The following is a 21,726-nucleotide window of genomic DNA, read 5'->3' on the forward strand; positions in this document are numbered from 1 at the left end:
TTTGTTTTCCTTGGAGCAGAGGAGGCTGAGGGGGGACATGATTGAGGTGTACAAAATTATGAGGGGCATAGATAGGATGGATACTGAGCAGCTTTTTCCCTTAGTAGAAGGGTCAATAACTAGTGGGCATAGATTCAAGGTAAAGGGCGGGAGGTTTAGAGGGGATTTGAGAAAGAACTTTTTCACCCAGAGGGTGGTTGGAGTCTGGAACTCACTGCCTGAAAGGGTTGTGGAGGCAGGAACCCTCACAACATTTAAGAAGCATTTGGATGAGCACTTGAAATGCCATAACATACAAGGCTACGGACCAAATGCTGGAATATGGGATTAGATCAGACAGGGCTTGATGGCCGGCACGGACACGATGGGCCGAAGGGCCTCTATCCGTGCTGTATAACTCTATGGCTCTGTGACCTGTGGAAGGTTGGAGCCTCACACACTTCTCCAGTGTGACCTCCTGCGAGACCCCTCTCGCCACCCTCACTCAGCACTTCCTCAACTGAGGCATCTACCAGAAGCATGGGAGGCCTTTTTTTCCTTCACTTCTTGGCATTAGAGGACCTCCAGCACCAGGCACGGCAGCAGCAGAACCAGGAACAACAGCAGCACCAGCAACAGCAGCACCAGCAACAGCAGCAGGAGCTGGAGCGACAGGCTGCTGCTCATCCACCTGAGGCAGCACAGGCCAGAAGGAGCCAGCACATGGAAGCCCGTCGGCGCAGGAGATACCCCCCAAACAGGGTCTACAGACACAGGGTCAGCTACCTCAAAATGACTGAGCAGCAGTGCCAAAGACGGCTCCGACTTTCGCGACAAGTAGTGACTGACATAGAAACATAGAAGATCGGAGCAGGAGTAGTCCATTCGGCCCTTCGAGCCTGCTCCGCCATTCAATGAGATCATGGCTGATCATCCAAATTCAGTACCCTGTCCCTGCCTTCTCCCCATATCCCTTGATCCCTTTAGCCTTAAGAAATATATCCAACTCTTTCTTGAATATATTTAATGAACTGGCCTCCACCGCCCTCTGTGGCAGAGAATTCCATAGGTTCACCACTCTCTGGGTGAAGAAATTCCTCCTCATTTCAGTCCTAAATGTTCTACCCCTTATCCTTAGACTATGACCCCTGGTTCTGGACTCCCCGGCCATCGGGAACATCCTTCCAGCATCTAGTCTGTCCAGGCCTGACAGAATTTTATAGGTTTCGATGAGATCTCCTCTCAATCTTCTAAACTCCAGTGAGTATAAGCCCAATCAACACAATCTCTCCTCATACGTCATTCCTGCCATCCCAGGTATCAGCCTGGTGAATCTTCGCTGCGCTCCTTCCATGGCAAGAACGTCCTTCCTCAGATAAGGCAACCAAAACTGCATACAATACTCAAGGTGCGGTCTCACCAAGGCCCTGTACAACTGTAGCAAGACATCCTTGTTCCTGTACTCGAACCCTCTTGCTACGAAGGCCAACATACCATTTGCCTTCTTAACCGCCTGCTGCACCTGCATGCTTACCTTCAGCGACTGGTGCACAAGAACACCCAGGTCTCTTTGCACTTCCCCTTCTCCCAATCTATTGCCATTCAAATAAATTGGCCCTTAGTGTTAGGGGGGATTAAATACGTGGGGTTACGGGGTTATGGGGATAGGGCTTGTGTGGGATGGCTGTCGGTGTAGGGACCGGGTGCTAGGGTTTGGATGATCAGCCATGATCTCGTTGAATGGCGGAGCAGGCTCGAAGGGCCGAATGGCCTACTCCTGCTCCTATCTTCTATGTTTCTAAATAATAATGTGCCTCCCTGCTTTTGCCACCAAAGTGGATAACCTCACATTTATCCACATTATAGTGCATTTGCCATGTTTCTGCCCAATCACCTAACCTGTCCAAATCGTACTGGAGTTTCATGACATCCTCCTTGCAGCATACCCTCCCACCCAGCTTTGTGTCGTCTGCAAATTTGGAGATATTACATCCAATTCCCTCGTCCAGATCATTAATATATATTGTGAACAGCTGGGGTCCTAGGACCGATCCTTGCGGTATCCCACTAGTCACTGCCTGCCACTCGGAAAACGACCCGTTTATTCCAACTCTTTGCTTTCTGTCCGCCAACCAGTTCTCTATCCAAGTCAATACCTTGCCCCCAATCCCATGTGCCTTAATTTTGCACGCTAATCTCTTATGCGGGACCTTATCGAAAGCCTTCTGAAAGTCCAAATACACCACATCCACTGGTTCTCCCTTATCTATTTTACCAGTTACATCCTCAAAAAGTTCCAGTAGATTAGTCAAGCATGATTTACCTTTTGTAAATCCATGTTGACTTTGTCCGATCCTGTCACTGCTTTCCAAGTGCTCTGCTATTACATCTTTAATAATGGACTCTAGCATTTTCCCCACTACCCATGTCAGGCTTACCGGTCTATAATTCCCCACTTTTTCCCTGCCACCTTTTTTGAATAGTGGGGTAACATTAGCTACCCTCCAATCCATGGGTACTGTTCCAGAGTCTATCGAGTTCTGGAAGATGACCAGCAATGCATCTACTATTTCTAGGGCCACTTCCTTAAGTACCCTGGGATGTAGATTATCAGGCCCTGGGGATTTATCGGCCTTCAGTCCCATCAATTTTCCTAACACCATTTCCCTACAAATACTGATTTCTTTCAGTTCCACCCTTTCATCAGACCCTATGTTCCCCGGTATTTCTGGGAGGTTATTTGTGTCCTCCTTTGTGAAGACAGAACCAAAATATGTATTTAGTTGGTCTGCCATCTGCGCAATGATACAGCAAGACTTGCTGCCCAGCGGACCAGGTGGACAAGCATTACCAGTGGCCATCAAAGTCACCACCGCACTCAACTTTTATGCCTCCGGCTCATTCCAGGGATCAGCAGCAGACATCAGCGGCATCTCCCAGGCGGCCGCACACACTTGCATCACGCAGGTCACCGATGCCCTCTTTGCCCTCGCGCACAATCACATCCATTTCACCAGGGATCGCACAAATGTGACGGCGCGAGCGGTTGGATTAGCTCATCTGGCAGACTTTCCAAGGGTGCAGGGCGTCATTGACTACACACATGTGGCCCTTAGGGCACCCCATCGCAATCCAGGTATTTTTGTCAATCGCAAGGGCTTCCACTCCCTTAACGTTCAGCTGGTGTGTGACCACAAGAAGGAGATTTTGCATGTTTGTGCCATGTACCCTGGCAGTTGCCATGACTCCTTCATACTGCGCCAGTGTAGTGTGCCTCCGCTATTCAGGCCGCCAGACCAACTTCACGGATGGCTACTTGGAGACAAGGGCTATCCCCTGAGGACTTGGCTAATGACGCCATTGAGGAGGCCAGCCAACGAAGCTGAGGAGAGCTACAACTCCAGCCACATTTCCACCAGATCCATAATCGAGCAAACCATCGGCTTGCTGAAGATGCGCTTCAGGTGCCTGGATAGATGAGGTGGAGCCCTACAGTACTCAGCAGCCAGGGTCTCCAGAATCGTCGTGGTTTGCTGTGCACTTCACAACATGGCACAGCGTCGTGGCTTGCAGATTCCTGAGGACCAAGTGGCTCCTCACATACCCTCCTCAGATGATGATGATGATGATGATGGAGGAGGAGGAGGAGGAGGAGGGCGAAAAAGCACATCCTGCAGAGGCCCATCAACCAGCGGCAGCATTACGCGAGAACATTGCAGCCCACGATGTAAGGAACGCACTCATCCTGGCCAGATTTGCTTAGCCTAGTAAATCAAACTATTTTGCCTCGCAGCTTCTTACCTGAGCATCGACAATGGCCAAACCCTGCGGATTCCGAGCTATTTGACCAGCATCCTGACAACTGCAAGTAATCCTAAGCCCTCAATGTGAAAGCCCCATTCACAAAATGACACACACCAGAACTGCAGCAGTTGCCATCAGAATTTTTATGCAAAACTGATGGCATTTTTACAAAATACACAACATTTCACCCAAGTGACTACACTTGTGACTATTTGTGCTTTATTTTCCTCTTACGCGTGCTCCTACGTAGTGGTTCCCCTGTGGCTTCAGCAGATGTGGAGGCCTCTTGCTCACTTTCCTGCTGCTCCTGACTCGACACTGTTGGCGGTCGTCCTCTGGGGTGGCGAGCCTGTGAGGGCTTGTCAGCAGTCTGCTGCTCCTGCGGCTGTGCAGGAGTTGAGACGTCTATCTCAGTTGGGTGTGGACTCCGGCGGGGCTCTGACCGAGGGCTCTGCAGTGGCATGGAAGTGTGAGCGCTTGGAGAGGAGCCCCCACTTCCTTGAGGTCTGCCACCAACCTCCCCCTCAGTGCCTGCAAGTGGCTTGAGAGCACCTTGCTGTACATCAGGGGGGCCATGGGGACCCATATCTGCAATGGCAGTCCTACTCAGAAGGACTTCCATGAAGGTCTGGTTTCTCTGTTCAATAGATGCCCATCGCTCCTCAAGAGATGTCATTCTATTCTGAACACTCACCATGTTTTCCATACCCTGGCGACCAACCTCCTCCATGGCTATAGCCCTCCTCTCCTCTACGGTAGCCCTCCTCTCCTCTACGGTAGCCATCCTCTCCTCTACGGTAGCCAGCCTTACCATGGAGGCAGCAATCATTTCCACGTAGGTAGCCATCCTTTCTGTGTTGATGCGTTCATGTGCCACTGACTCCACAAAGGCTCTGCTCATGTTCGCCATGGACTCCTCCATTCGCTCCACACTCGCAGCGACCCTGGAGACAAAACCTGCCAGAGACTCCTGCATCTGTGCATGGAGTTCCATCACCTCTGATCTTACGGATAGACCCATAAGAACATAAGAAATAGGAGCAGGAGTAGGCCAATCGGTCCCTCGAGCCTGCTCTGCCATTCAATGAGATCATGGCTGATCTGATCCTAACCGCCAATCCACTATCACAGAACCATCTCCTGAATCTAACAGAATTAGACACACAAAATAGGAGCAGGATCAGGCTACACGGCCCCTGGGCCCGCTCCGCTACCCACAGGGCCATGACCGATCTGAACCTAGACTCATGTCCAAATTCCTGCCTGCTCCCCGTAACCCTTAATTCCCTTTACTTCTAGGAAACTGTCTATTTCTGTTTTAAATTTATGTAATGATGTAGCTTCTACAGCTTTTTGGGGCAGCATATTCCATGGACCTACCACCCCGAGTGAAGTAGTTCCTCCTCATCTCAGTTTTGAAAGAGCAGCCCCTTATTCTAAGACTATGCCCCCTAGTTCTAGTTTCCCCCATCATCGAGAGGCAGAGGGTCGACATGCAGCTGAGCCGAGCTGGCAGAGTCCTGCGCCCTCCGACGAGGGCTCTCCACTGCTGTCCCTGTCTCCACAATCTGCTGATGCTCACTTGTGAGCTGTGATACACCAGGTGACAACTCTACTCTATGTCCCGAAGGTACCACCGAGGTGTGAGTGTCTGCGCTGGTGCTGGGTGCACTTATTTCTGCTGACGCTGCGCCCTTAGAGGTTGCAAATTCCTCCGAGGAGTCTGGCATCTCAGGCTCTTCCTCCTGCACACTGGGGACGGGGGCTCTCGATGGCCCTGTGGGGGAGTCAAGGAAAAAGTTAGAAATGTGATGCCAAGGTTACATGCACATTGCATTTTGCAGATGATCATAAGTCCATATGATGTAGCTTCAGAATCATTATCAGTGACTCATGCAATGCCAATGAGAGAGATGGAAAACTATTCTGTCACCAGCTTGCGGGGATGCACCTGTCTGTCCTTCCCAACTTCCGCATCTCCGTCAGCCCCGACAATCTCCAGGACGGCTTCCTCCCAGGGGGTGAGCTGGGCTAATGAGGGCGGCCCTCCTCCTGTCCTGGCTCGCTCTCTCTCCTGTTGTGAGCTCTCTTCTCCTGCAATAAGGGAGACAAATGGAGGTTGAGTGAGAATGAAGGAGGGAGTGCAGAGATTGCATAGCATAGATACTTAGGAGACAAAGATGGAGTGAGGTTGCAAGACCAAGGGCCCTCCCTGTGTGTTGTCAGTTGTGTTCAAAGCATCAGAGTGAGAGGGAGTGTGAGGGCTGCATGGTGGAATAGTTATGTGAATGTGAGCATAGAGAGAGAGGGAATGGGTAAGGGTGCATGGATGTGAGTGTCAAGTGGGATGTGGAGGAAGAGATTGCTAAAGCTGAGTGCTGGTGAGGAAAGGCAATGGGGATCAGATTGAGGGTGATGGAAACGTCATACTTACTTTTCCAGTGTGATGAAGGTCATGGAATCTTTTCCTGCACTGCATCCAGGTGCACCGTGTGAGCCCCAAGGAGTTGACTTCCCCAGCCACCTGTAGCCACACAGCCTTGGTCTGACTGGGAGGCCGCTTCCTACCTGAAGAAGGGAAGAGGACCTCCCTGTGGGCCCTAGCACCATCCAGCAATGCCTGGAGTGAAGCCTCATCAAATTTTGGGGCAGCTCTTGCCCTCCCGCTGGCCGTTGCTCCTGCAGGCTCCTGTGCCATCTCAATGGTGAAGTTTGGAAGCCTGCAGAAGAAGCAAGGCTTGCTGTGGGCCCTAAAAGCAGCAGCAATGATGACGTCATATTCTGCGACTTTCTGACTGGAAATACTCAATTGCCAAGGGTTCCCACACGTTGGAAATCAATTGGCCAATTGAGTTAAAATTGCATCAATCTCACAGACCCATTTAGATTCGTGTGGGAAACATTAAATTCGGGGAACCCGACAATTCCCCACACCTGAGTTAAAATTGACCCCTATCTCTTTATTTAAACCTGGCTACCATAAGTAACTGCATGCAAAGCTCTTGGTCAAGCACATTCCCAGGTGCTGGCCATGAAGATCTCTTAGCAATTTAGACCTAAACCTATTTGGGATAACCACTCTTGATCCCCACATGATACAATCTTTATCCACTGACAATTCATTCCTACGAACGAAGTATGGATGGATATCTTCCTCTGATACATGGATTGGCCATCCATTTTCTATGTAATCATGCACCTTTGACATAATTGGGTCATGTTTGGTTGCCCTACCAATCTCTTCAGCTGTGACTGGCAGCTCATCAATGTAAGAGAAATAGAGCACTTCTTCCTTATTGGGTGTAACTTGTGATGGGGATGGCAAGCTGGACATAGCATCAGCATTACTGTGATCAGCTGATCATCTGTACGCAATGTCATACATATACGCTGACAAAATCAAAGCCCATCTTTTCTACAGAGGCTTACCAATCTCACAGACCGGCGGCGGCGTTCCGGAGCCACGTCATGATTCAAAAAGTGACGCAGGCAAGAGGAAGCAGCTGATTGGGTGAGTACGGCCAGGTGAGTATTTATACTACTCTATAGTTTGAAAGTTAAGATTAATAGTTTAGAAAATTTAGAAGGTCTTAATTTTTGTGGTTATAGTTTCTAAGGTCTCTGTTGTGTATCGGGGAGTGGTAGTAACCAAGGGCCCTTGAGTATATCATTTAATTGTAGTGTAATTAATGGTATTGATTTGATTTAAATTAATTTAAATTAATTAAAGAGTAAGTCATGGCAGGACAGCTCGGCCCCGTGGCATGCTCCTCCTGCGCTATGTGGGAAATCAGGGACACTTCCTGTGTCCCTGACGACCATGTGCCCGGGAGGTGTATCCAGCTGCAGCTACTGACAGACTGCATTGCGGCGCTGGAGCTGCGAATGGATACATACTGGAGCATTCGCGATGCTGAGGACGTCGTGGATAGTACGTTTAGGGAGTTGGTCACACCGCAGGTAAAGGCTACACAGGCAGGAAGGGAATGGGTGACCACCGTATGTGAAGGCAGAGTGTTTCTACTGCAAGAAAACTGGGCATCTTGCGAAGGCGTACCGACAGAAGAGTAAACCGACTGGCAATGCTCGAAGTAGAAATCACCAGACACTACATACCGTTGAAGAGAAGCAGCAGGAAGAGGAGTTTCTGGAGATTCATGTCATCAGGAGCACGAAGGTATCTAACAGCGATTTGCGAGGTATCGTCATCCAAGTAGATGTCGCAGGAATCAGGATACCCATGGAAATCAACATCGGTGTTGTCCCAGGCACTGACAGCAGGACTTCAATGCACTGTTACCGTGGCCAGTTGCTGAGGCCTTGGGGCCCAACAGCCTTTTACTTTCAGCCTGCAGCCGATTCACCGCGGTTGTCTGACGACTGGAAATGGTGTGGAACTCTCGGGAGTATCAGTCGGCTATATCCATCAACATAGCTGTCTGACAAGCTAAGTCAAAAGTCAAGTTAGGGGTTGTCAACAATTTACTTCTGATATGTTCATTTTTCAACCCACAAAGTGGTCACGCAAAGCTCGGTCCTGAAAGTTTCTGAAATGACAGTGAATGGACGGCTTTTTTAAAGCTACAATATACTCACTGATACTAATTGATTGTGTGTTCCAAAACGCTAACTTTCAGCAATTTCCAGGGGCTCAGGACTGTAGTGCTGTTCCAACTTGGTTAGGGTCTCCTTCAGTGGTGTGTCCTTCGGCTTGTCGGGAACAAACACATTTTTCAGGGTTTCGTGGACCTCGGGGTCTGCTTCAGTCAAAAAAATCGCTCGTTTCATTTCTAAAACCGCCCGGTTACGGTTTACATCATCGGGGACTTCGACGATACTATTCGCGGTGAAAAACATTTCTAGCTGCCCCACATATGCTCCGAAGGTCTCTCGGTCGCGATGGAACTCACCTAAGCGCCCTATTATTCACATAGACACGGCCATCTGGACTCCGGCAACGTTGACAGTTCAGCCACGCGTGCTCGAAATTTATCTCAGATTTTTAAGTTTTTCTGCAAAACGAAGAAGCTCTAACAGTCCCGCCATCGGTTGGCAAGATTATCCTCCAACAAAAATTTCAGCTAGGGAATCCGCACTTGCACTCTTATCGCCAATTCTGTGATACCTTGAGACGGAGCATATATACACAACAGCACAACATGGCTTCCGGTAAGAACTGTACTACACATGGCTTTATTATTATATACATCAGTAGTCCACCAGGTGGCTCTATCACATGTTTATAGTTTGTAACATCGGGTCTTGCAAAATAAGATCAATAAAGAAAGACTTGAATTTCTATAGCGCCTTTCACGGCCTCAGGACGTCCCAAAGCGCTTTACAGCCAATGAAACACTTTTATAGTGTAGTCACTGTTGTAATGTAGCAGCAGCCAATTGGTGCACAGCAAGATCCCACAAACAGCAATGTGATAATGAACAAATAATCTGTTTTTTTTGGTTGAGGGATAAATATTGGCCAGGACACTGGGGAGAACTCCTCTGCTCTTTTTCGAATCAGTCTCAGGATACGGGGTAGGACATTTAGGACTGAGATGAGGAGAAATTTCTTCACTCAGAGGGTGGTGAACCTGTGGAATTCTCTACCACAGAAGGCTGTGGAGGCCAAGTCACTGAATATATTTAAGAAGGAGATAGATAGATTTCTAGACACAAAAGGCATCAAGGGGTATAGGGAGAGAGCGGGAATATGGTATTGCGATAGAGGATCAGCCATGATCATATCGGATGGCAGAGCAGGCTCGAAGGGATGAATGGCCTACTCCTGCTCCTATTTTTCTATGAATAGGGCCATGGGATCTTTCACGTCCACCTGAGAGGGCAGATGGGGCCTCGTTTAACATCTCATCTGAACGACGGCACCTCTAACAGTGTAGCGCTCCCTCGGTACTGTCTCTCCGACAGTGCAGCCCTCCCTCAGTACTGCACTCCCTCAGTATTGCTCCTCCGACAGTGCGGCGCTCCCTCAGTATTGCCCCTCGGACAGTGCGGCGCTCCCTCAGTATTGCCCCTCCAAAAGTGCAGCGCTCCCTCAGTACTGCCACTCCGACAGTGCGGCACTCCCTCAGTACTGCCTCTCCAACAGTGCGGCGCTCCCTCAGTACTGCCCCTCCAACAGTGCTGCGCTCCCTCAGTACGGCTCCTCCGACAGTGCGGCGCTCCCTCAGTACTGCCTCTCCGACAGTGCAGCGCTCCCTCAGTACTGCCCCTCCGACAGTGTGGCGCTCCCTCAGTACTGCCCCTCCGACAGTGCGGCGCTCCCTCAGTACTGCCCCCCAACAGTGCGGTGCTCCCTCAGTATTGCCCCTCTGACAGTGCAGCACTCCCTTAGTATTGCCCCTCTGACAGTGTGGCGCTCCCTCAGTACTGCCCCTCCGACAGTGCAACACTCCCTCAGTACTGCCCCTCTGATAGTGCAGTGCTCCCTCAGTACTGCCTCTCTGACAGTGTGGCGCTCCCTCAGTACTGCCCCCCAACAGCGCGGCGCTCCCTCAGTACTGCCCCTCCGACAGTGCAGCGCTCCCTCAGTACTGCCCCTCCGACAGTGCACCGCTCCCTCAGTACTGCCCCTCTGACAGTGCGCCGCTCCCTCAGTACTGCCCCTCCGACAGTGCGCCGCTCCCTCAGTACTGCCCCTCCGACAGTGCGCCGCTCCGACAGTGCGCCGCTCCCTCAGTACTGCACTGGAGTGTTAGCCTGGATTTCGTGCTCAAGTCTCTGGAGTGGGACTTGAACCTACGACCCTCGGATTCAGAGGCGAGGGTGCTGCCCACTGAGCCACGGCTGACACCTGAAAGGATGTGATTCCAGCTTTGAAATAAGAGTTGTAAGATTGAATAAAATCCTGACTAAGGTACAATCTGGAGGTCAGTTGAGATCATAGAACATGTGTGTAAACAACAGTCTTGCTAAAACTATCGTGCTTGGCGGTGGGGGGGATACAGGATTGTCTAAACAGATTCAGCAGAGAGGATTCATGCTCCGCTAAGCAGATACTTCTTAAAATCCAATGCTGCAGTTGTCAGGAACGTGTGAAGCCTGGCAGTCAATGTTCTGGTCAATAACTGACTGCCACCAATTCTGTTGATTCAAGTGAAATGAGGAAAGATATTTTTTTTTTTTTTTTTCACAGAAACCCCACAGTGCAGATAGAGGCCATTTCGACCCATCGAGCCTGCACCGACACATATCCCACCTGATCCCCGTAATCCCTACACCAACACATATCCCACCCTATCCCCGTAATCCCACGTATTTAATCCCCCTAACACTAAGGGTCAATTTATCATAGCCAATCAACCTAACCCGCACATCTTTGGACTGTGGGAGGAAACCGTGGGAGGAAACTGGTCAAGGTTTATCTGAAGTAATCTGCGCGTTAATGTCTCCCATTGTCTTCAGAGGTATTGGGCTTTCCATTGTCTCAGGGTGATCTGTCGACCATCTTGAAAATTCCAAACTTTAGCCCATCTGCTCAATAACCACAGATTAAATGCAGAGTAAAGCTTGACTCAGAAACGTGCCTCATGTGCCTGAACAATCAGGTAGGCAAGCATCCCAGCCGGACGGGAACGGACCCACTCCGTTTTAACTGCCTCCCTGGCTCACTTCCCACCGTTATGCTGCATGGAAATTCCCAGTTTCTCCTAAAGGCAGGGGAATAATGAGTGGCAGGAAGGCTAACTTTTGCCTCTTCTTCCTTTACTAACCCTGGAAGGGTGCCAATTGTGGAGGGACGTCTAGACAGGTGGACCTTTGTCCATGTGCTCTGCCTTTCTCCGCATCACAGGCCAGAGGACCAATAAAAGCTCAGTTCCTTTGTCCTTTAAGGACAGCAGCCCAGGGATTGGAGATGAATGCCTTCTGGCTTCTGTTTCTGCCAGCCCAGACTGCTGCCGCCCATGCCGGCGTGGTGCCATCTACAGCTGGGCCTTCTAGGCCCAGAGCTGGTCGAGGTCGTAATCCAAGGCCATCTCAGTGTCCCCCACACAAAGTCAGCAGCCTTCCACCAGCCATGCTGCAGCTACTGGGGTAGCACTGTGTAGGAGCACTAGAATAGGCAAAGGGAATGCACAAGGGTGATAAATTGACTTCGTAATTTAACATTGGAATTAATCATTTATAAATTATGTTTGGAATGTTTGTTTTGTGGTGGCTTCCATTTCAGCATTGTGTCCAAGAGGTCGCTGTGTTGTTCTGTGACAGAGGGATGGTAAGGTGGGGAAGTGTTGAGCAACGGGGATCTGGGGTTTCATTCAGGGGAACCGGAGTCTGATGATGAGCTCATGGTCAGCCTGTCTGGAATGGGAATTTGCAGATGGCTTCCTCCCTTCCTGCCCCTCTTCCTTCTTTTTCTCCTCCTCCTCCTCCTGAGGTGGTGGCGGATCCCGTGTTGGCAAGGGCCGCGCCCTCATGATGGCCAAGTTGTGGAGGATGCAGTAGACCACCACGGATTAGGACACCCGCTCCAACGAGTACTGGAGGGCTCCTCCAGAGCGGTCAAGACAGCGGACCCGTTGCTTGAGCACCCTGATGGTCTGCTCAATGAGGATCCTCGTGGCAGCATGGCTCTCATTATATTGCTGGCCACTAGTGGTGGGGTTACGGAGGGGAGTCATCAGCCAGGTGTAGAACAGATAGCCCTTGTTTCTGATCAGCCACCCTCTGGTTCGATGTGATGGCTGGATGATTGCTGGCACAGTGGACTGGTGCAGGATGAAGGCATCATGACTGATACCAGGCATTCACCATCATGATGTGCTGGGCATGGTCGCACACCAACTGCACATTAAGTGAGTGGTACCCTTTTTCGGTTATGGTACATCTCAGCATTGCTATGCAGCGCCCGCAAAGCCACGTGCCTGCAGTTGATGGCACCCTGTACCATGGGGAAGCCCAATATCCTGGCCTAACGATGTGCCACCCCTCCTGCTTCTCTCTGTTTAGAGAGAAGACAATGAAGACCCCTCTCCTAGAGTCCAGAAGTGAGCTCCCAGTTGCAGCGATGGACGACAAACTGCAAAATGTTTACTATGTCGCTTGTTTCAGCCTGGAAGGATCGGCTGGGGAAAAAATTCAGGGCCATGGTCACCTTGAAGGCCACTGGCAGAGCTGTCATCACCCTGCTCTGAGGTGGCAGAGCTCTGCGACCACCTCCGTGGTGAAGCGGAGCCGGTGAACACACTGCTCCTGGCTTAGGTGCAGGTGGGAAAAGTGCTCCCTGAAGACCCTAGGTGGCTAAGGCCCCCTGCTGAGGACCCTCCTCCCCCTCCTCCTCCTCCCACTGCGAGCAGCTTGGTCTTTGTTGCCTCGGCTCCATCTCCCTGTCACGCTGCGGCACGAGCGGAACTGCAAGCAGAGTGGTGTAGGCCAGAGACCTCCCAAGAGCAGCCGACACCTTCCCAACGTGCAGCAGCACTCTCTGCACACTGGAACAACGTTAGAAATGTCTTCCAGCGAGGCCAGTAGCGATATAAACTCTGCAAGAGCCAATGCAAGGGAAATGATCAACTTACCTGCAAGTTGGATGTACCTCTGTAAATTGTGCTGGTGGGGGTCCCCGGTGCAGCTGAAGGCACCTTCTCCTGCGCGTGTTTAGGAAAGGGCGTTGTTTGGAACGGCGAAGTCCAAAATGGCAGATCGTGCGTCAAATGAGCGTTACACGCTACCTGATGTCACGATCCGGGCCTACTCTGCATACTGCCGGCGCACGCATGTCCCGCCCGCGCTATCGCCCTCACCAAGATGGGGAGCGGCGCGGGCCGCGCGGAAGTGAGGCAGCCGCCATTTTTTTTCCTCGAAACCGGCCTTAACTGCCGGCGCTAAGGTGCCGAATTTCGCAGCCATGCAAAGTGCAACCAGCACAAACTTACATTTCCAGCAGATTCATTAGTTGAATTCGAACTCTCAGAAGTTATTTTCCGACTTGAAAAGGTTCTTTCTTGGAGAGAATTTTCAGTGATGATCAAAGGTGTAGATCCTGAGATGGATGAGTTATTGGAAGGAACCGCTGCGATCAAAGGGCTTTCATTGGTGGCACTTCTGAGAACAAATGTGAAAAATCCTGTGTCTCTAGCTTCAGAAAGAGTTGTATTAGTATTGGAATCTGCACTTTCAGGAGCGGTCATATTGATGTTGGTGCCTCTACTTACAGGAACGGTTAAATCGGTGTCATTGCCCATTGTTGCAGGAGTGGTTATATTGGTGATGGTGACTGTAATCTCAGGAGCAGTTATATGGATGTCATTGCCCCTAGCTTCAGGAGCAGTTGTATCGGTGTCAGTAACCATAGGTTCAGGAGTGCTCATATTTCTATCATTGCCCATAGTCTCTGGAGCGATTGAGTCAGCGTCACTGCCCAAAATTACCGGTGTGGTTGTAGTGGTGTTGCTGCCCATAGTCTCATGAACCATTGTATTTGTGTCATTGCCCATAGTTCCTGGAGAGGTAATATTTGTGTTGGTGCTCCTAGTTTCAGGAGCAGTTGTTTCGGTGTAAATGCCGCTAGCTTCAGGAATGGTTGAATTAGTGCCGTTATCTATTGTCTCAGCACTTTGAGCTGTGGTTTTATTGGTGTTGGAGTCCTTAATTTCCAGAGCGGTTGTATTGGTGTGGATGCTCCTAGTTTCACGAACCATTGTGTTGCTGTCATTTACCATAGTCTCAGGAGTGGTTATATCAGGGTCATAGCCCATAGTTCTATCAGCAATCATATCAGGGGCATTGTCCATAGTTCCTGGAGTGGTACTATTTGTGTCGGTGCTTCTAGTTTCAGGAGCAGTTGAATTGGTGTAAAGGCCACTAGTGTCAGGAATGTTTAAATCAATGTCATTGCGCATGGCTTCAGCAGTGGTTGTATTGGTGAGGGTGCCCCTAGTCTCAGGATTGGTTGTATTGGTGAGGGTGCCCCTAGTCTCAGGAATGGTTGTATTGGTGAGGATGCCCCTAGTCTCAGGAGTGGTTGTATTGGTGAGGGTGCCCCTAGACTCAGGAATGGTTGTATTGGTGAGGGTGCCCCTAGTCTCTGGAATGGTTGTATTGGTGAGGGTGCCCCTAGTCTCAGGAATGGTTGTATTGGTGAGGGTGCCTCTAGTCTCAGGATTGGTTGTATTGGTGAGGGTGCCCCTAGTCTCAGGATTGGTTGTATTGGTGAGGGTGCCTCTAGTCTCAGGATTGGTTGTATTGGTGAGGGTGCCCCTAGTCTCAGGATTGGTTGTATTGGTGACGGTATCTCTCTTTTCCAGAGTGGTTTTGCCTATAATTATAGGAGTGGTTGTACCGGTGTCATTGCCCATACTTTCAGGAGAGATTAGACTGGTGCTGATGCTCCGAGTTACAGGAACAATTGTGTAGGTATCTGTGCCCATAGTGTCAGCAGCCTTTATATCAGAGTCATTGCCCATAGTCTGAGGATTGGTTGTATTGGTGAAGGTGCCCCTAGTCTCAGGAGTGGTTGTGTTGGTGAGGGTGCCCCTAGTCTCAGGAATGGTTGTATTGGTGAGGGTGCCCCTAGTCTCAGGAATGGTTGTATTGGTGAGGGTGCCCCTAGTCTCAGGAATGGATGTATTGGTGAGGGTGCCCCTAGTCTCAGGAATGGTTGTATTGGTGACGGTGCCCCTAGTCTCAGGAATGGTTGTATTGGTGACGGTGCCCCTAGTCTCAGGAATGGTTGTATTGGTGAGGGTGCCCCTAGTCTCAGGAATAGTTGTATTGGTGAAGGTGCCCCTAGTCTCAGGAATGGTTGTATTGGTGAGGGTGCCCCTAGTCTCAGGAATGGTTGTATTGGTGAGGGTGCCCCTAGTCTCAGGAATGGTTGTATTGGTGAGGGTGCCCCTAGTCTCAGGAATGGTTGTATTGGTGAGGGTGCCCCTAGTCTCAGGAATGGTTGTATTGGTGAGGGTGCCCCTAGTCTCAGGAATGGTTGTATTGGTGAGGGTGCCCCTAGTCTCAGGAATGGATGTATTGGTGAAGATTCCCCTAGTCTCAGGAATGGTTGTATTGGTGAAGGTGCCCCTCGTCTCAGGAATGGTTGAATTGGTGAGGCTGCCCCTAGTCTCTGGAATGGTTGTATTGGTGAGGGTGCCCCTAGTCTCAGGATTGGCTGTATTGGTGAGGGTGCCCCTAGTCTCAGGATTGGCTGTATTGGTGAGGGTGCCTCTAGTCTCAGGAATGGTTGTATTGCTAAGGGTGCCCCTAGTCTCAGGATTGGTTGTATTGGTGAGGATTCCCCTAGTCTCAGGAATGGTTGTATTGGTGAGGGTGCCCCTAGTCTGAGGAATGGTTGTGTTGGTGAGGGTGCCCCTAGTCTCAGGATTGGTTGTATTGGTGAGGGTATCTCTCTTTTCCAGAGTGGTATTGCCTATAATTATAGGAGCGGTTGTACCGGTGTCATTGCCCATACTTTCAGGAGAGAATAGACTGGTGTTGATGCTGCGAGTTAGAGGAACAATTGTGTAGGTCTCTGTGCCCATAGTGTCAGCAGCCCTTATATCAGGGTCATTGCCCATAGTCTGAGGATTGGTTGTATTGGTGAAGGTGCCCCTAGTCTCAGGAATGGTTGTGTTGGTGAGGGTGCCCCTAGTCTCAGGATTGGTTGTATTGGTGAGGGTATCTCTCTTTTCCAGAGTGGTATTGCCTATAATTATAGGAGCGGTTGTACCGGTGTCATTGCCCATACTTTCAGGAGAGAATAGACTGGTGTTGATGCTCCGAGTTAGAGGAACAATTGTGTAGGTATCTGTGCCCATAGTGTCAGCAGCCTTTATATCAGGGTCATTGCCCATAGTCTGAGGATTGGTTGTATTGGTGAAGGTGCCCCTAGTCTCAGGAATGGTTCTGTTGGTGAGGGTGCCCCTAGTCTCAGGAATGGTTGTATTGGTGAAGATTCCCCTAGTCTCAGGAATGGTTGTATTGGTGAAGGTGCCCCTCGAGTCAGGAATGGTTGTATTGGTGAGGGTGCCCCTAATCTCAGGAATGGTTGTATTGGTGAGGATTCCCCTAGTCTCAGGAATGGTTGTATTGTTGAAGGTGCCCCTAGTCTCAGGAGTGGTTGTATTGGTGAAGGTGCCGCTAGTCTCAGGAATGGTTGTATTGGTGAGGGTGCCCCTAGTCTCAGGAATGGTTGTATGGGTGAGGGTGCCCCTAGTCTCAGGAATGGTTGTATCGGTGAGGGTGCCCCTAGTCTCAGGAATGGTTGTATTGGTGAGGGTGCCCCTAGTCTTGGGAATGGTTGTATTGGTGAGGATTCCCCTAGTCTCAGGAATGGTTGTATTGTTGAAGGTGCCCCTAGTCTCAGGAGTGGTTGTATTGGTGAAGGTGCCGCTAGTCTCAGGAATGGTTGTATTGGTGAGGGTGCCCCTAGTCTCAGGAATGGTTGTATGGGTGAGGGTGCCCCTAGTCTCAGGAATGGTTGTATCGGTGAGGGTGCCCCTAGTCTCAGGAATGGTTGTATTGGTGAGGGTGCCCCTCGTCTCAGGAATGGTTGTATTGGTGAGGGTGCCCCTAGTCTTGGGAATGGTTGTATTTTTGAGGATTTCCCTTGTCTCAGGAATGGTTGTATTGGTGAAGATTCCCCTAGTCTCAGGAATGGTTGTATCGGTGAGGGTGCCCTTAGTCTCTGGAATGGTTGTATTGGTGAAGGTGCCCCTAGTCTCAGGAATGGTTGTATTGGTGAAGGTGCCCCTCGTCTCAGGAATGGTTGTATTGGTGAGGATGCCGCTAGGCTCTGGAATGGTTGTATTGGTGAGGGTGCCCCTCGTCTCAGGATTGGTTGTATTGGCGAGGGTGCCCCTCGTCTCAGGATTGGTTGTATTCCTGAGGGTGCCTCTAGTGTCAGGAATGGTTGTATTGCTAAGGGTGCCCCTAGTCTCAGGATTGTTTGTGTTGGTGAGGGTGCCCCTAATCTCAGGATTGGTTGTGTTGGTGAGGGTATCTCTCTTTTCCAGAGTGGTTTTGCCAATAATTACAGGAGTGCTTGTACCGGTGTCATTGCCCATACTCTCAGGAGAGATTAGACTGGTGTTGATGCTCCGAGTTACAGGAACAATTGTGTAGATATCTGTGCCCATAGTGTCAGCAGCCTTTATATCAGGGTCATTGTCCATAGTCTCAGGGTTGGTTGTATTGGTGAAGGTGCCCCTAGTGTCAGGAATGGTTGTATTGGTGAGGGTTCCCCTTGTCTCAGGAATGGTTGTATTGGTGAGGGTGCCCCTTGTCTCAGGAATGGTTGTATTGGTGAGGGTGCCTTTAGTCTCAAGAATGGTTGTATTGGTGAGGGTGCCCCTAGTCTCAGGTATGGTTGTATTGGTGAGGGTGCCCCTAGTCTCAGGAATGGTTGTATTGGTGAGGGTGCCCCTAGTCTCAGGAATAGTTGTATTGGTGAGGGTGCCCCTAGTCTCAGGAATGGTTGTATTGGTGAGGGTGCCCCTAGTCTCAGGAATGGTTGTATTGGTGAGGGTGCCCCTAGTCTCAGGAATGGTTGTGTTGGTGAGGATTCCCCTAGTCTCAGGAATGGTTGTATTGGTGAGGGTATCTCTCTTTTCCAGAGTGGTTTTGCCTATAATTATAGGAGTGCTTGTACCGGAGTCATTGCCCATACTTTCAGGAGAGATTAGACTGGTGTTGATGCTCCGAATTACAGGAGCATTTGTGTAGGTATCTGTGCCCATAGTTTTAGCAGCCTTTATATCAGAGTCATTGCCACCAATCTCAGGAATGGTTGTATTGGTGAGGATGCCCCTAGCCTCAGGAATGGTTGTATTGGTGAGGATTCCCCTAGTCTCAGGAATGGTTGTATTGGTGAAGGTGCCCCTAGTCTCAGGAGTGGTTGTATTGGTGAGGATTCCCCTAGTCTCAGGAATGGTTGTATTGGTGAAGGTGCCCCTAGTCTCAGGAGTGGTTGTATTGGTGAGGATTCCCCTAATATCCGGAATGGTTGTATTGGTGAGGGTGCCCCTAGTCTCAGGATTGGTTGTATTGGTGAGGGTTCCCCTCGTCTCAGGATTGGTTGTATTGGTGAGGGTGACCCTAGTCTCACGAATGGTTGTATTGGTGAGGGTGCCCCTCGTCTCAGGATTGGTTGTATTGGTGAAGGTGCCCCTACTCTCAGGAATGGTTGTGTTGGTGAGGGTGCCCCTAGTCTCAGGATTGGTTGTGTTGGTGAGGGTGCCCCTACTCTCAGGAATGGTTGTATTGGTGAGGGTGCCCCTAGTCTCAGGAATAGTTGTATTGGTGAGGGTGCCCCTAGTCTCAGGAATGGTTGTATTGGCGAGGGTGCCCCTAGTCTCAGGAATGGTTGTATTGGTGAAGGTGCCCCTAGTTTCAGGGTTGGTTGTATTGGTGAAGGTGCCCCTAGTCTGAGGAGTGGTTGTATTGGTGACGGTGCCCCTCGTGTCAGGAGTGGTTGTGTTGGTCAGGGTGCCCCTAGTCTCAGGAGTGGTTGTATTGGTGACGGTGCCCCTAGTCTCTGGAGTGGTGGTGTTGGTGACGGTTCCCCTAGTCTCAGGAATGGTTGTATTGGTGACGGTGCCCCTAGTCTCAGGATTGGTTGTAATGGTGAGGGTATCTCTTGTTTCCAGAGTGGTTTTGCCTATAATTATAGGAGTGGTAGTACCGGTGTCATTGCCCATACTCTCAGGAGAGATTAGACGGGTGTTGAGGCTCCGAGTTACAGGACCAATTGTGTAGGTATCTGTGCCCATAGTGTCAGCAGCCTTTATATCACGGTCATTGCCCATAGTCTCAGGGTTGGTTGTATTGGTGAAGGTGCCCCTAGTCTCAGGAATGGTTGTACTGGTGAGGGTGCTCCTAGTCTCAGGAATGGTTGTATTGGTGAGGGTGCCCCTAGTCTCAGGAATGGTTGTATTGGTGAGGGTGCCACTAGTCTCAGGAGTGGTTGTATTGGTGAGGGTGCCCCTAGTCTCAGGATTGGTTGTATTGGTGAGTGTGCCCCTAGTCTCAGGAGTGGTTGTATTGGTGAGGATTCCCCTAGTATCTGGAATGGTTGTATTGGTGAGGGTGCCCCTAGTCTCTGGAATGGTTGTATTGGTGAGGGTGCCCCTAGTCTCAGGATTGGTTGTATTGGTGAGTGTGCCCCTAGTCTCAGGAATGGTTGTATTGGTGAAGGTGCTCCTAGTCTCAGGAATGGTTGTATTGGTGAGGGTGCCCCTCGTCTCAGGAGTGGTTGTGTTGGTGAGGGTACCTCTCTTTTCCAGAGTGGCATTGCCTATAATTATAGGAGTGGTTGTACCGGTGTCCTTGCCCATACTTTCAGGAGAGATTAGACTGATGTTGATGCTCCGAGTTACAGGAACAATTGTGTAGGTATCTGTGCCCATAGTGTCAGCAGCCTTTATATCAGGGTCATTGCCCATAGTCTCAGGATTGGTTGTATTGGTGAAGGTGCCCCTAGTCTCAGGAATGGTTGTATTGGTGAAGGTGCCCCTAGTCTCAGGATTGGTTGTATTGGTGAGGGTGCCCCTAGTCTCAGGAGTGGTTGTATTGGTGAGGGTGCCCCTAGTCTCAGGAATGGTTGAATTGGTGAGGGTGCCCCTAGTCTCTGGAATGGTTGTATTGGTGAGGGTGCCCCTAGTCTCAGGAATGGTGGTATTGGTGAGGGTGCCCCTAGTCTCTGGAATGGTTGTATTGGTGAGGGTGCCCCTAGTCTCAGGATTGGTTGTATTGGTGAGGGCGCCTCTAGTCTCAGGAATGGTTGTATTGCTAAGGGTGCCCCTAGTCTCAGGATTGGTTGTGTTGGTGAGGGTGCCCCTAGTCTCAGGATTGGTTGTGTTGGTGAGGGTGCCCCTAGTCTCAGGAATGGTTGTGTTGGTGAAGGTGCTCCTAGTCTCAGGAGTGGTTGTATTGGTGTAGGTGCCCCTAGTCTCAGGAATGGTTGTATTGGTGAGGGTGCCCCTAGTCTCAGGAATGGTTGTATTGGTGAGGGTGCCCCTAGTCTCAGGAGTGGTTGTGTTGGTGAGGGTGCCCCTAGTCTCAGGAATGGTTGTATTGGTGACGGTGCCCCTAGTTTCAGGATTGGTTGTATTGGTGACGGTATCTCTCTTTTCCAGAGTGGTATTGCCTATAATTATAGGAGTGCTTGTACCGGTGTCATTGCCCATACTCTCAGGAGAGATTAGACTGGTGTTGATGCTCCAAGTTACAGGAACATTTTTGTAGGTATCTGTGCCCATAGTGTCAGCAGCCTTTATATCAGGGTCATTGCCAATAGTCTCAGGAATGGTTGTATTGGTGAGGGTGCCTCTAGTCTCAGGAATGGTTGTATTGGTGAGGATTCCCCGAGTCTCAGGAATGGTTGTATTGGTGAGGATTCCCCTAGTCTCAGGAATGGTTGTATTGGTGAGGATTCCCCTCGTCTCAGGAATGGTTGTGTTGGTGAAGGTGCTCCTAGTCTCAGGATTGGTTGTATTGGTGAGGGTATCTCTCTTTTCCAGAGTGGTTTTGCCTATAATTACAGGAGTGCTTGTACCGGTGTCATTGCCCATACTTTCAGGAGAGATTAGACTGGTGTTGAGGCTCCGAGTTACAGGTACAATTGTGTAGGTATCTGTGCCCATAGTGTCAGCAGCCTTTATATCAGGGTCATTGCCCCTAGTCTCAGGGTTGGTTGTATTGGTGAGGATTCCCATAGTCTCAGGGTTGGTTGTATTGGTGAAGGTGCCCCTAGTCTCAGGAATGGTTGTATTGGTGAGGGTGCCCCTAGTCTCAGGAATGGTTGTATTGGTGAAGGTGCCCCTAGTCTCAGGATTGGTTGTATTGGTGAGGGTGCCCCTAGTCTCAGGAATGGTTGTATTGGTGAGGGTGCCCCTAGTCTCAGGATTGGTTGTATTGGTGAGGGTGCCCCTAGTCTCAGGAATGGTTGTATTGGTGAGGGTGCCCCTAGTCTCAGGAATGGTTGTATTGGTGAGGG

The 21,726-nt window shown here is 50.3% G+C and overlaps 1 pseudogene across 1 annotated transcript in view; it reads right to left on the reverse strand.

Annotated features, from left to right (window-relative positions):
- Positions 1 to 14,740, reverse strand: part of LOC147123904 (uncharacterized) — a 156,938-nt pseudogene extending 142,198 nt beyond the window's left edge. The window contains exon 1 of the transcript XR_015073188.1: positions 13,676 to 14,740. The product of XR_015073188.1 is annotated as an uncharacterized LOC147123904 (transcript). The remainder of the gene's footprint in view (positions 1 to 13,675) is intronic.
- Positions 14,741 to 21,726: the final 6,986 nt, after the last annotated feature.

This window comes from Somniosus microcephalus, chromosome 1 (genome assembly GCF_052327205.1).
Source record: "Somniosus microcephalus isolate GS21.2 chromosome 1, FLI_Smic_1.0, whole genome shotgun sequence".
In the NCBI taxonomy this organism is placed as follows: Eukaryota; Metazoa; Chordata; class Chondrichthyes; order Squaliformes; family Somniosidae; genus Somniosus; species Somniosus microcephalus.